Source organism: Python bivittatus, unplaced genomic scaffold (genome assembly GCF_059951505.1).
Source record: "Python bivittatus isolate LINGU-HERP-01145 unplaced genomic scaffold, Pbiv_v1 ctg000610_np1212, whole genome shotgun sequence".
NCBI lineage: Eukaryota > Metazoa > Chordata > Lepidosauria > Squamata > Pythonidae > Python > Python bivittatus.
Genome location: NW_028277088.1, coordinates 4,718,520 through 4,731,555, shown reverse-complemented (window position 1 = coordinate 4,731,555; position 13,036 = coordinate 4,718,520). Strand labels below are relative to the sequence as shown.

At 44.3% G+C, this 13,036-nt stretch overlaps 1 protein-coding gene across 1 annotated transcript in view; it reads left to right on the top strand.

The window, feature by feature from the left end:
• LOC103064885 (mitogen-activated protein kinase kinase kinase 3-like) overlaps positions 1 to 13,036 on the top strand; it is an 86,064-nt gene that overhangs the window by 19,454 nt on the left and 53,574 nt on the right. The gene's annotated exons all lie outside the window — the stretch shown is intronic.

Here is a 13,036-nt window from a genome sequence, read left to right as displayed (position 1 = left end):
ACCTCACTTCTGCCATGGTTGTTAAGCGAATCGTCTGTGGTCATTAAGCGAGACATCATGTTGTGATTTTACTGCCTTACTCTGCTTGTCAGAAGCCAGCTGTGAAGTGCACAGATGGCAATCACATAACCATGGGACATTGCACTGGTCACAAATGCCCACTAGTTGTGAAGTGCCCGAATGTTGATAATGTGACTGCAGGGATGCTGTGGCGCTCATTAATGCGAGGACCAGTCATAAAGTTACTTTTTCAACACCGTTATATCTTTAAATGTCACTAAACAGGGAAGTCATTAAGTGAGGTCTACCTGTATATAATATCTTCCCTCATTTTTTTGCAGCAGTGGTCTCATCTGCAGCCGCTTTCACTTCCTTGTTCCACGAAGCATTTCTTTTCATACTTCCCATTCCCATTCACACACTTCCGTGGCGCTCCATAACACGATTCTTTCCACTTTGTTCTGAGCAGCATCCGTATATTCTTTTCTTACCTTTCTTATCCATTCATTCTCTTGGGAGATTGAGTGTTATTTTATCTACCTACCTACCTACCTACCTACCTACCTACCTACCTACCTATTTATATATATAGAACCCATATTTTCTTTTCCTGCAGTTGTTCTACTTCCACTGTTACTTCTTTTCACTTTTCTTCCATGCCCATTTTCTCCCAGATCTACTCCTGACACTAAATAGTAGTCTGTGACACATTCAGAACCTCGTATCACTCTCATATCCTCCACTAGTTATCTCAGTATTTCATCACAAAGGATCCCATCAGTTATGGTTTGAGAGTTATATTCGTTCCTTCTGTTGTTTTGTATGAATTGATTTATTCATTAAAACGAGTATCTGCAAAAACAGAGCTTTTCCTAATTAAAGACCACTCAGTCATAATAGCCATTCCTTTTTATGTCTCCATTTATGTATTCTTTCATCTCAGACCCACCCATCAATTTATGCTGCCTGGCAGAATATTTTTTTCTCCCTCGGGCTGCATTCATTCAGAATGTTGCCCAATTTTCTCTAGTACTCCCATTACCACCATTAACTGGAGCATTATATGCAACTATCACTAACTTATGGATTCCTATTTTCATAAGTAGCCACAACAACTTGATTGATTGATTGATTGATTGATTGATTGATTGAGTGCTATCAAGTGGGTGCCGACTCTTAGTGACTACATAGATTTTCTCCATGACGCAACAACTTAGATGACCCCAGTTCATATTTTCTGACATAGGTTTAGTCCTTTCATTCATAATAAAATTATACTTTCACTTCCCTGTATGCATTCATCAATGCCATTCCAGAAGGATCAGACTATGTTCACATATTACATCCTTCTTTCTCTTGGATTCATAGACCTACCTTCCCTCCTTCCCTCCCTCCCTCCCTCCCTCCCTCCCTCCCTCCCTCCCTCCCTCCCTTCCTTCCTTACTTCCTTCCTTCCTTCCTTCCTTCCTTCCTTCCTTCCTTCCTTCCTTCCTTCCTTCCTTCCTTCCCCCATATATTTCAGTAGAGATTAAGGACAAGTCACTTACCCTAAGCATATTTATTGGGAAGTAAGCCCAATTTTATTCATGTTAGGTTGATTGCCAGATGTGCATATGATTGTAGCTTTAGTCAAGACCCAACCCAAGATATTTATTGGCACTGTTTTTAAAGTCAGCTAGTCCAATAGACACTCCTTCCAGTTCTCTTAAAAAACACAGTCATAGGCATATCAACTTAGCAGTGAGCCCTATTTTGTTCTAAGGAATTTACTCCTCTGTAATGCTTCATACTGGTGTCTGGTTAGTCTTTTCCTCAATGGGACCTTACTAAATTAGTTAACTTGACCACATTTAAGGTGAATGCTACCTAGCCTATTTTTCTAAAGTGAAAAAGGTCAACTCATCTCTGTATTAATGATTAATTCTTTTTAATAAAATAACGGGACAGCTTTGTTGGACTGTAGACATACAGTTCAGGGTTTTCAGAACCACAACTCAAAAACCTCTGGAATAGATGGAGGAAATTAGGAGACTATAACTCATCATTTTGCTGTGAGTGTGTCTTCAGTTGCTTTCTAGATTACTTTATGGTTCTTTTATAACTTTTAATCATGTATTTATGATTTTAATTTGATGTAAGCCGCCCAGAGTCACCCATAGTGGGGAGATGGGTGGGGACAAGTCCAATAAATAAATAAATAAATAAATAAAAAACTTTATACCTTTGTAAGAATGTCAGTCATGAATGCAAAAATCTAAATGGCCAGTAAGTGACAGGAGATACAGAGAACTCTTAATTCTTTGTTGTCATATAATGGTCATGTTGAGTTCTGTGGACCAGATATGGGAGCCCTTCACTTGATGTGTCAAGAAAACCTACCGGTTCTCTGCAAATTGCAATAGGTATGAATGGTCTGTCATTAGATAGTCCTCAGTTTTCATGTTGGCCACGGAAACAGGATTCAGCATAGATGTTTGCATCGGTTATAATTTAGCTCAACTAAAAAACAAATCCTTGCTTATGGCACTGCCGTAAGACACATATTGTGGCTTTTTGGGTAATGGCTTAAGGTTATGGGAACCCAGACAATTGTGTCTTATTCTAAAAACAAATCGCGTTAAAGATATGACTTGCTGAATGTGTGAACCTGGTAATTCTATTAGAGCAGTGGTTCTCAACCTCAGCAACTTGAAGATGTGTGAACTTCAACTCCCAGAATTCCCCAGCCAGCATGGGGTTGAAAAACACTGTATTAGAGGATTGTAACCCAAGTCAGAATGCCAGTATTGTAATCAAGAATCCTCCTTGGTCTTTGATTGAGTGATTTTGCGTAGCTAGTCCTATTGCATGGTTTACTATAAAGGTCTAGTTCTCAAGAACATCCTTGAACACCCTGGCAATTTATCATGAGGGCCTTTCCCCATGGCTGAGCTGAAGTGCACCTTTCCTTTAGTCAACAGAAATTTCAACCCATATGAAATGTGCTGTCTCCATTGCTGGTTTCTCCTCCGCTTCTCTTGTTTCTGTTCCCAGTCCCTGCTGGTCCCCTACCTTCTCTCTGAGGTAAGGGGAGATAAAACCTAACAGATTTTACATCCCTTGAGGTTTTACATTGAACTCTGTTGGAATCATGGGAAAACACCAATGTACAAGTAAGGATGATGTGAACCTGTTTCATGGACTGAAGATGAGGTGAAGACAACATCACCGGGACATGGCAGAAGAATAAGGTTGCCAGGACATGTTTCTGCTGTGGATAGGGATAGTGAGGAAAGACCCATAATGCTCTCCACCCATCCTTGAGCTGGCAGACAATTGAATATGTGCCATCAAGTTGATGTTGACTCTTAGCAATCACATAGACAGACCTTTTCCAGGATGATTTGTCACCAACCTGGACCTTCCAGTTTTCCAACGGTGCACCTATTGCTGCTGTAACTGAGTCCATCTACCTTGCTGCTGGTCATCGTCTTCTTCTTTTTCCTTCCTTTTCCCAGCATCATGGACTTTTCAGGAGAGCTGGGTCTTCACATAACCTGTCCAACATTTGAGCCTCCAGTGACAACTTTGGATTTCTTTGTTCTATGATCCATTTGTTTGTTGTCTTGGCTATCTATGCTATTCTTGAGTCTTCTCCAACATCAGAGTTCAAAAATGTCAATACTCTTTCAGTGCTGGCAACCAGACCAGCATGACATGTGTCATCCCCATTGCTGGTCCCTGTCTCCATTGCCCTTTCCCTGTCAGTCCCCTCTCTTGCCTCCAGAGTAACGGGGGACAAAGCCTATGGGGACATGGTGGAAGAAAGAGGTTGCCAGCACATCTTTGTGTCCTGAACAGATTTTACACATCTAGAGGCTGTCCTTGGATGGTGCTGGAATAAGGGGGAAAACATTCCTTTAACAGCAGGACAGCTGACATTAACCTGTCTCATTCACATGCTGAGGATATTATGAATGCCATGTCATGGAGGTCAGCGGAAAAAAGAGGTTGACAGTGTCTATTTGTGCCACAGCTACATGCAAGCAAGAACATAGCCCAAGATTAGTCATCAGGCTATTTGTCTGTCACGCACCGGCTACCTGAACTAAAGCACTTCCTTTACATCTAATTTCCACAATCTCCCTGTGCCAGGAGCAAGCAAGAATGCACCCTTAGGGTTTCTTCCTCGTAGAATGTAGTTCAGCCACAACATTAGGTTCTTCCACCTCCATTTTTATGCAGAATTGCCTATGGATCTGGGGAGTGATGGTATTAAAAATAAGGCATGTGAGAAATTCCTGCATAAGTTGAAGCTAGGATCACGCCAGATGCTAAACCGTAGGCTGTTGAATAAACCTCAGTTGGTGGGATTTGCACAGTTCACTGAGCCCATTGGTCGCTGCAGAGGTTGTCAAAATCTGCAAGATGGCAGTTGTGTTCCTTGTTGTAGCATGGCCTCTTATACGTTGATTATTTCATTTGTATCAGCCCAAAGAGATTTCTGTAAGCCATCTCCAAGTGGGTTCATGATAGCATGCCTCATTGGGGTAAGGTAGGGTAAGTGGGTCCTGGTTAGTGCTTGGATGGGAAATCTCAGGGGTCTACAGGCTAGACCTGGGACATGGGCACTCAAAAATCACTCTTATGTAATTTTCTAAGAAAACTGCAGAGACATGTCCATGTAATCACTGGGAGATGAGCCCATCTCAGAGGAGCTCGATCTTCAATGAGAAGAGAGAGGATGCTAGGTAGGTGCACATGGTAGTAATTTGAGGTGTCAGGGGCAGCAACAGAGACATTTGAGACATTTAAGGGATCTGGACATTTTGAGGTGGTCGAGGATGATGGGGCTAGAGAAGGAAGGTTGGTGACAAGGAAGCATAAAGGGGCCTGATTGTGGCACACACTTTGTGCTGGGGGGGGTGCTACCAGGCGGATAGTGAGAGACCTGTAGCTAGTGCAAATTGATGGCAAACGCTCATTCTTGTTCGAGCAGAACAGCTCCTTGCTCTATTCCTGGCGTGCAAGCCGGTAGGAGTCAAAAAGGCGCAAAGCTTTTCTACAAGAATGAGAAATGTGTGCCAATTTAGATCGAGTCGATAGGTGTCTCGCATGTTTTCCTTTGGCCCCCAATTAGACGCTGCCAGCTTAACCAGGCGATAGATCAGTGGGTTGCTTTGAGCGCAGCCTTGCTTAACAAGCTGTTTCACGCCAGTTGGAACACTGCTCCCAGGTACGAGTATCGACCGAGGAAGAGGAGGAGGAAGTGGGTCTACAGAGACTTTGGTACATATATCAAAGAACTAAGGCAGGACGAGAAGCAGGGGATTAGAGGATTTCTGGAAAGGCCCTTTTGTGTTTTTCTTCTTTTCTCCCTCTTTAGCTTTGGAGAGGTTGAGGTCAGGGTTAGATTTTTCACAATGTGAATAATACAAGGACAAGAATTCAAAATCAGTATCAGGCATTCTAGTAAAAGAAAATGGGTTCTAGGTCATTCATTAGCAGGAGGTGGTGAGCAGGGAGTCAAGATACTACACTACTCTAAGGCCAACCTGGAACTGTCTAGATTTGCTGAGACTGCAACTCCTAGATTTCTCAGTTGGTAGCCATGTTGACTAGAGAATTTTGGGAACTGAAGTCTTCCACATCTGGAGGAGCTCAAGTACGGGTAGTCCTTGACTTACAACCACAATAGGGACCAGAAAATTTGTTGTTAAATGGTGTGGTCATTAAGTGAAACATCACGTGACGTCATCTGATTTTATTATTTTTTTTGCAGCAGTCGTTAAACGAATCACTGTGGTCATTAAGTGAATCACATGGTCATTAAGTTAATCACACACTTCCCCATTGATTTTGCTTGTTGGAAGGTGGCTGGGAAGGCCGCAAATGGCGATCATGTGACCCTGGGACACTGCAACCATTGTAAATGCATGCCGGTTGCCAAATACCCAAATTTTGATCACATGACTGCAGGGATGCTGCAGTGGTCGTAAGTGCGAGGACCAGTCATAACTCACTTTTTTCAGCACCATTGTAACTTCAAACAGTCGCTGAACAAATAGTCGTAAGTCAAGGACTACCTGTAAGCATATCTGTCAGAGTTTCTATAAATAAAGGAACGGCAAATAAAATTAATTTTTTGTCCTCAGTAACATGAGTCTGCCTAAGTAGATAACTAATGATTTTTTGTGAGTGGGGGTACTTTCTCCAGACCTACAACCTCCTCCTGGTCATATTTACCTTATTAATAGCTATTATCAATGATATTATTATTAATAATAATGTATAATATTATTTATTAATAATTATTTTTGATGCTGTATTCCCTTTATGCTTTGTACGGATGCAGACTTTTTCTTCATTTAATTAGTTTAATAGAATAGAATAAAACTTTCATGAAATGGTTTCTGGAATATAATTCTGGCAAATATCACTATGGTAACACTCCTGCAGTGACAGGTTAAACATCTTAATTTGTGACAGTTCCTTGCAGGGTTTCTGTCCCTCCTATTGTCATAGAATTTTGAAGGTAGAAGAGATCTTAACGGTCATCTAGTCCAGCTCCCTGCTGAGTTTAGGATCCGCTGAAACAGCTGAGCGTCCAGGCTCTGTTTGAAGACCTCCGGGGAAAGAGGACTCACCAATTCATGTGGCAGCGTGTCCTACTGGCTGAGAGTTCGTAACATCCGGCTGTCTAGCATGAACCAACTTCCTTGTAGTTTTAACCCCATTGATGTCAGAGAACAAGTCCAGGGTAGTAAGAGTTCGGTGTACAATCTTGAATTGGTCATTTGGCAATCTCCATTAGGGGCACTCATCGGATAAAAGCAGCGGTCCAATATGAAGTATCAAGGCCAAATAAGTTTTAGGTCTTGACTTTATATGTGGAAAATGCAAAGGAAGGTTTTAAATGGAATGTGGATGCCGATTTCATGAAGTTGGGTGAGCTTTTATCCGTGGAAGGGGTGGCCTTACATTTGTAAGCCGCTTGCCGTTGTGAGAAGAGGCGGCGTACAAATGTTTGCATATAAGTAACTGAATAAATCCATGTCCGATGCAGAAAAGCGAGTCTCTGCTTTTTCACTTCTGCAGGTAGAAAATTTAGTACAAACCGCTTCTAATATTTTTGACCCAACCATTCCCAATCTTCATGCCCCTCAAATGTGCTGCCTCAGGCAGGACTGCCATAATCCACAGCTGGTACCGCTCTTCTACCTATTTAATGCAAAGATGCCAGCCTTTGGAGCAAGCGACGCCTCACCATTTGGTTTTCTTAAATCTTTAAAATCTTGTTCAAATGATCTATTTGCTGCAGCCCCCTGCTTCTTTGCTTGAAAACAGATGCCTCCAAGTCAGCGTTCCCCCAGGCTGGGGAATTCTAGGAGTTGAAGTCCATACATCTTAAAGTCGCTGAGATTGAGAAACACGGCTCTAAGTTAACAGCAGCTTGTTCCTCACACGGATGCGCAGCTGCATTCCTGTTGCTCATGCACCCGCCTCCCTCCACTCCATCAGTTTTGGATCGCAGGCCCAAGCGACGTGTCTCTGAAGGCTTTGGAAGAGCGTCTCGCCTTGCTTTGACTTTTCGCCTACGCTGAGTTTTCTCACAGGGATTTCTCCATCAGGAGCTGACTCACCCCAGTCATAGCTTTTCAAAATTTCCTGTGTTGTTCTGGGGGTGGGGCAGGGCACGAAGCAGCCCGGGCCTCACATGGAAGAGGAATGTGCTGGGACCGTGTGGGAGAAGCACTTGGAAAGCCTCTCCAGAGGGGTTGCCAAACACTTGGGGAGGGGAATGCAGATCTCCCCCCCCCCGCCCTTTAGGAGAAAGAAATGGAGCTGGCAATGCCAACCCTCTGATCAGGACTTGAGCTTTTAAAAGCTGAGAACAGAGGAAATGAGCCATAAAAAGATGCCCAAGCTTGTAGAATCTCTTATGCATAGACTGGTGGTTCTCGACCTTGGCCACTTTAAGATGAGTGGACTTCAAGTCCCAGAATTCTCCAGCCAGCATGCGTGGACTTCAACTCCCAGAGTTGAAGTCCACCCATCTTAAAAGGGGCCGAGCTTGAGAGACATTGGCATAGACCACCGCTACTTAGCTGGAAAGTTGGGGTTGCAATTAGAAGAGGAAATGGTTATTTTGCATTAGGAGAAACTAAGTTCCACTGAAATAGGCTTGCAAACCCCCCAAAAATCAGTCAATGGGAGCAAAGAGATGCAGAAAATTCTAATTCACTGCTGCCAACTTGTGGTTCTCAAGAGGTTTGCAACTCAGATCTGGAACCCTTCTTAGATGTGATGGGAGAATCCTCTTGGCTTAAGAAACAAAGTGCTACCGACCAAAATAAAAAAAAAAAATCATTGGACTAGATGAATGAAACCCCCAACCTAGTTAAGGCAGCACGCAACGCTGCAGTGTGTGAGTTTTCAGCCAAAAACTGTTCCTCATGCCATCAACCACCCAGAAGGGGCTAGGAACAGTTGCTCCAAGCTCACTTTGGCCTTGATGCAATGACTTCCAACATCTCCTTTCTCCCCTTTTCTGAAGGTAGGGCAGAGGCAAAATATCCCATGTTGGGAACCCCTGAGCCTAGGCACTTTGTGGAACTGCGCATCTAGGCGGCTTCAGCCCCCTTGCCTGCACGCCTGTCCCCAGATTTCCAGCCTTCCTCCCAGCTTTGGAGCTGGTCAACAGGCCGGTGCCCCATGAATCCTTGTTAGATTGGTAAATCCAAAGTCAGGATAAAGGTTGGTGGCTTGTCCCCTTCCCACTTTTACATTTGCTGTGAGATAAAGGGCAAGGAGAAGGAAGCCTGGTGAATTTTGTTTAAAAAATTGCTTCTTGGGTAGGCGTTAACTTCTGTGGGCTTAGTTACAAAGGCATCTAGGCTGTTCAATGTCCCCACAAGAACATTGTCAGAGGAGAAGTTCAATCCATCGTGGCTGGCTAGTTTTCAGGGGCAAGATTGATTAGAACTGGGATCCCCCACTGCACATTCCTGCGCCAGTTTTTCTGCTTTAATAATGCTTTGGCCCTTCCTTCTGCTGCTCCCTACATGTTGTAGAGTTCAAGCAAGCAAACTCTTAAAGCACACCCCAAATGCATTTCGCAATCTTGTACATGACGCGCGCCCCTGGTTGGAAGTTCCCCTGAGGCTGAAGGAACTGATTTCCAAGTCCTCATGCAATTGTGACCCTAAGGAGCTTTAATTTAGAAGTAAGTGTCAGACTTGATCAGCTAATAAGTGCATTGGTATCAGAGCGCAGTTTTGGAATACCATCTCACAGTTATCACCCTCTTGGTCAAAGTTGCAATGACACTTTTTTCTTGCCCCTGCTATTTCGAAACCGCAATACGGTCTCGCACTGTGACAGTATAACAGATGTCTTGTGGGTGGAGGTTTCCCCACACATTTACAATATAAAAGTAATAAATGAAAGGAGTTGTTTTTAGGGTCTGCATATCTGAATGGAGCACGTTTTTTTGATGGGGGGAGGTTCTTAAGAAAAAAATCAGTGTGTTTAAGCAAATGGTAGTTCTGTGGGAGGAGAGACTCAACAATAAGGAAACAGGAAGACTCAGAGCTTTCAATTTTTCTGTAGCGTCTAACCTGTCACCCATTATTCCTTTGAGAAGTCCATAATGCTGGGAAAGGTGGAAGGAAAGAGAGGAAGAAGATGACCAGCATCATGGTGGATGGACTCAGTTACAGTAGCAATGGGTGCACCATTGGAAGACCTGAAGGACCAAGTTGGGGACAGGTCCTCCTGGAGAAGTTCTATCTATGTGGTTGCTAGGCAACACCAACTTCATGCCGTATAATCCATCAGTGAATCAATGCAAAGACCAAGCTCACCTGGGAAGTCCATAATGCTGGGAAAGGTGGAAGGAAGGAGAAGAGGTTGATCAGCAGCAAGGTGGAGGGACTGTTACAGTGGCGATGGAGGCACTGTTGGAAGACCTGAAGGACCAGGCTGGGGACAGACCCTCCTGGAGAAGGTCCATCTATGTGATTGCTAGCATCACCAACTTGATAACACCCAATTAATCAGTCAATCAATATCATAGACCCTTGTTTTCTCCTGGCTCTTTAGTGATCTTTTTCTTACCCCAAATTTGCCATTTAATTGTTGCTTAATAGGGAAGAGATTGTCAGGTTCAGCCCAAGAACCACAACGAGGACATCCAGAACAGTTCAGCTCCTTTATTAGCTCGCACCTAATGGACAGAATCTCGCCAGACTCAACCTATGCTAAAGCAACTAGTGGATATACCCCGTGAGACTCTAGGGAGGGACCAGCCTCATCCTCTTCGTCTTCCTACACTCTTGTTGCGGGCTGAGGAGGCGCTTGCTCTGCCCCTCCTGACAACCTTGAACTTCCATTCCAGAATCTTCCCCACTCATACCATCCATTACAGGTATCCCAAAAAACGTGATGCATGGGAAGCCCACATGTCCTGTGTCTACTGGAATCGGTGGTTGCTTATGTGACTGTCCAGACTGGGAACTTTCCTTAATCCTTTGAGTTATTCTTTTCTGTTCCTTTTCCAGCCCTGCCATCTTTATTACTATTTTTTTTAAAAAGGATGAGGAAACCAGAAGTACTTTAGAGGTCTAACCCTATGTGTTGATATAATGACAGCATGATTGAGACTTCTGTTTCCAGTCTCTAGTCTTGCTTTGCCAGCCTGCACTGTGGAGTTTGATTTTCCAGAGTCTAAGGACTCCCAGTTGTTGTTGGGTTTTTTTTTTGTCTGTTTCTAGTGGTAGCCCAGCCGCTAGCCCAAATTTCTCCAAAAAACAATATTTTTGAACAGTTCTGTAGTGCATTGAAAAAAGAAGAGAGAATAAAAAACACACCGATAGATGCAGACACACACACTCACACAGGCATACATGCCATCCCACACTGTGCCTGTCAGGTCTCCTGAAAATTTGCTGAAAGTTCATCTGGTGGAATCTTTTTTTTAAATACATTTTTTCCATGTGACTCTTGGTTTTGTTGGGGAAGACCTGGCTCTTCCCCCGATCCTTGGGCTGGGATGAGGGTTGAGCCAGGAGGTTGATAGCTGGTTGGTCTGGCATTTGGTGGGAAGAGTTGTTCTGTTTTTACTCTGTTTTTTTATTGATTGTTGTGAACTGCCTATCACTAGCTGAGATAGGTGGCCATATATGTTCAATAAATAAATAAATAAAGTGTGGCTTATTATAATGGTATGTGGGAATGGCCTTGGGAGACGGGGGAAGAGACACAGCTAGGGGATCGGTTGGATAAGAGGCAGCTGAGCCCTCAGAAGGAATGGGGGTGTGGAAAGCGTCTCAGAAGGGACCCTCCCTAGTTTCTTGGGCTGTAAAGGCGAGGGGGGAGAAATGGACTTTCAGACTTGCAAAATTCTGTTAATGTAACCATACAAGAAAGTAGAATTCGTTCTTCTGGCCATGATTCCTGGTTGGGCTGTCTCGCAAGGCCGACATTTATTGAACAAATGCTGATTATGCAAACAAGGCCTTTGCTGGACACGTGAACTTTATTGGACCCTTTGAGCCGCAAGAAAAATGTATGGGTGGCTCATTCATTTCGGAAGAAGCTGTGCTGGGAATCTAGCTTCAGACTATGTCATCAGGGCTCAACATGTCCTGAAACTGTTCCCCTTCTTCCTTTACCCGTTCAGACACATTGGAGGGGAGAGTTGATGGTTGCTTCCTCTTGATAGAGGAAGGAATGAAAGCAAAACAAACTTTCAAAATATCTCATTGCGTTGGTCAGAAAAAGGCAATTATTTGCACTTTCCATTTTTGAGATTGCTTAACTGGAAATAGATATTTGTGAATATATGAATAATGGCTCGCCTGGGTTTGCACTGTAATACTGTTGTTCTGTCATTAGGAGCCTGTGAGGTTCCATCTAACCCAGGAACGGCATTTGTTGAGTCTTTGTCAGTCCTTCAGGGTAAAGCAAGTCAGGAAATAGATACTATAAAAATTGCTAAAGCTCTACTTTATTGATTTAAACTATAATATAGGTAGTCCTTGGTTAATAACCACTCATTCAGTGACTGTTCAAAGTTACGACAGAGTTCTGGCTGTCCCAGCACCCCTGCAGTCACATGATTGCAATCTGGGCTCTTGGCAACCAGCTCACACTTATGACAGTTCCAGCATCCTGTAGTCATGTGATCGTGATTTGCGACTTTCCCTGCTGGTTTCCCACAAGCACAATCAATAGGGAAGCCAGCAGGGAGGGTCATAAGTTGTTTGGGTAAGTCTCCCTCACCTACGCACCCTCCCCCAGTCCCTCTGTGCTCGCCCCGTGCTTCCCTGCCACCCACACACACTCCCTGAGCCTTGCTGTGCTTGCGCCACGCCTCCCCTGGCACCCTTGTGCACCCTCCCGCACCCAGCAGTACCCACCCCAAGCTCTGCCACATTCTCACTGCACCTCCCCTGCCAACCGTGCACCCTCTCCAAACCTCACTGCGCTCACACCTCACCTCCCTGGCCACTTGCGCATCCTCGCAAATCCTGCAGTAGCCACCCCAAGCCCTGCTGCACTCACACCATGCCTCCCCAGCCACCCGCACACCCCCATGTTCCCTCTCCCACCTGGCAGTAGCCACTTACCTGCCTGCTGGCCTGCTTGTAAGGTACCTGGGACTTGCATCTTCCTTCCAGCTTCCCCACTGATTTTGGTGGTTAGAAGGCAGCAGGAAGTTGCGAGGAGGTCCTCATTTAATAACCCACAGTCCTCACTTAATGATGGCAACAAGGACTGCAGGCATTGCTGTCATTAAGCGATGCGATCACGTGATGTTGCGCTTTATGACCGTATTGCTTAGCGATGGAAATCCCAGTCCCAATTGTTGTCATAACTCGAGAACTACCTGTAATAGAAACCTGAAAGCCTAATGGTTTCCCCCCCATACCAAAGAGAGTCAAGGCGGGACAGTCTTGAGTTTCTTTTTGATGCTTTCCTGTCGTCCCTTGCTAAGTTTATGTTTTCCCAACTTCACGTTTTCTTCACTACCAACGCTGTGCTGCTCTACTGA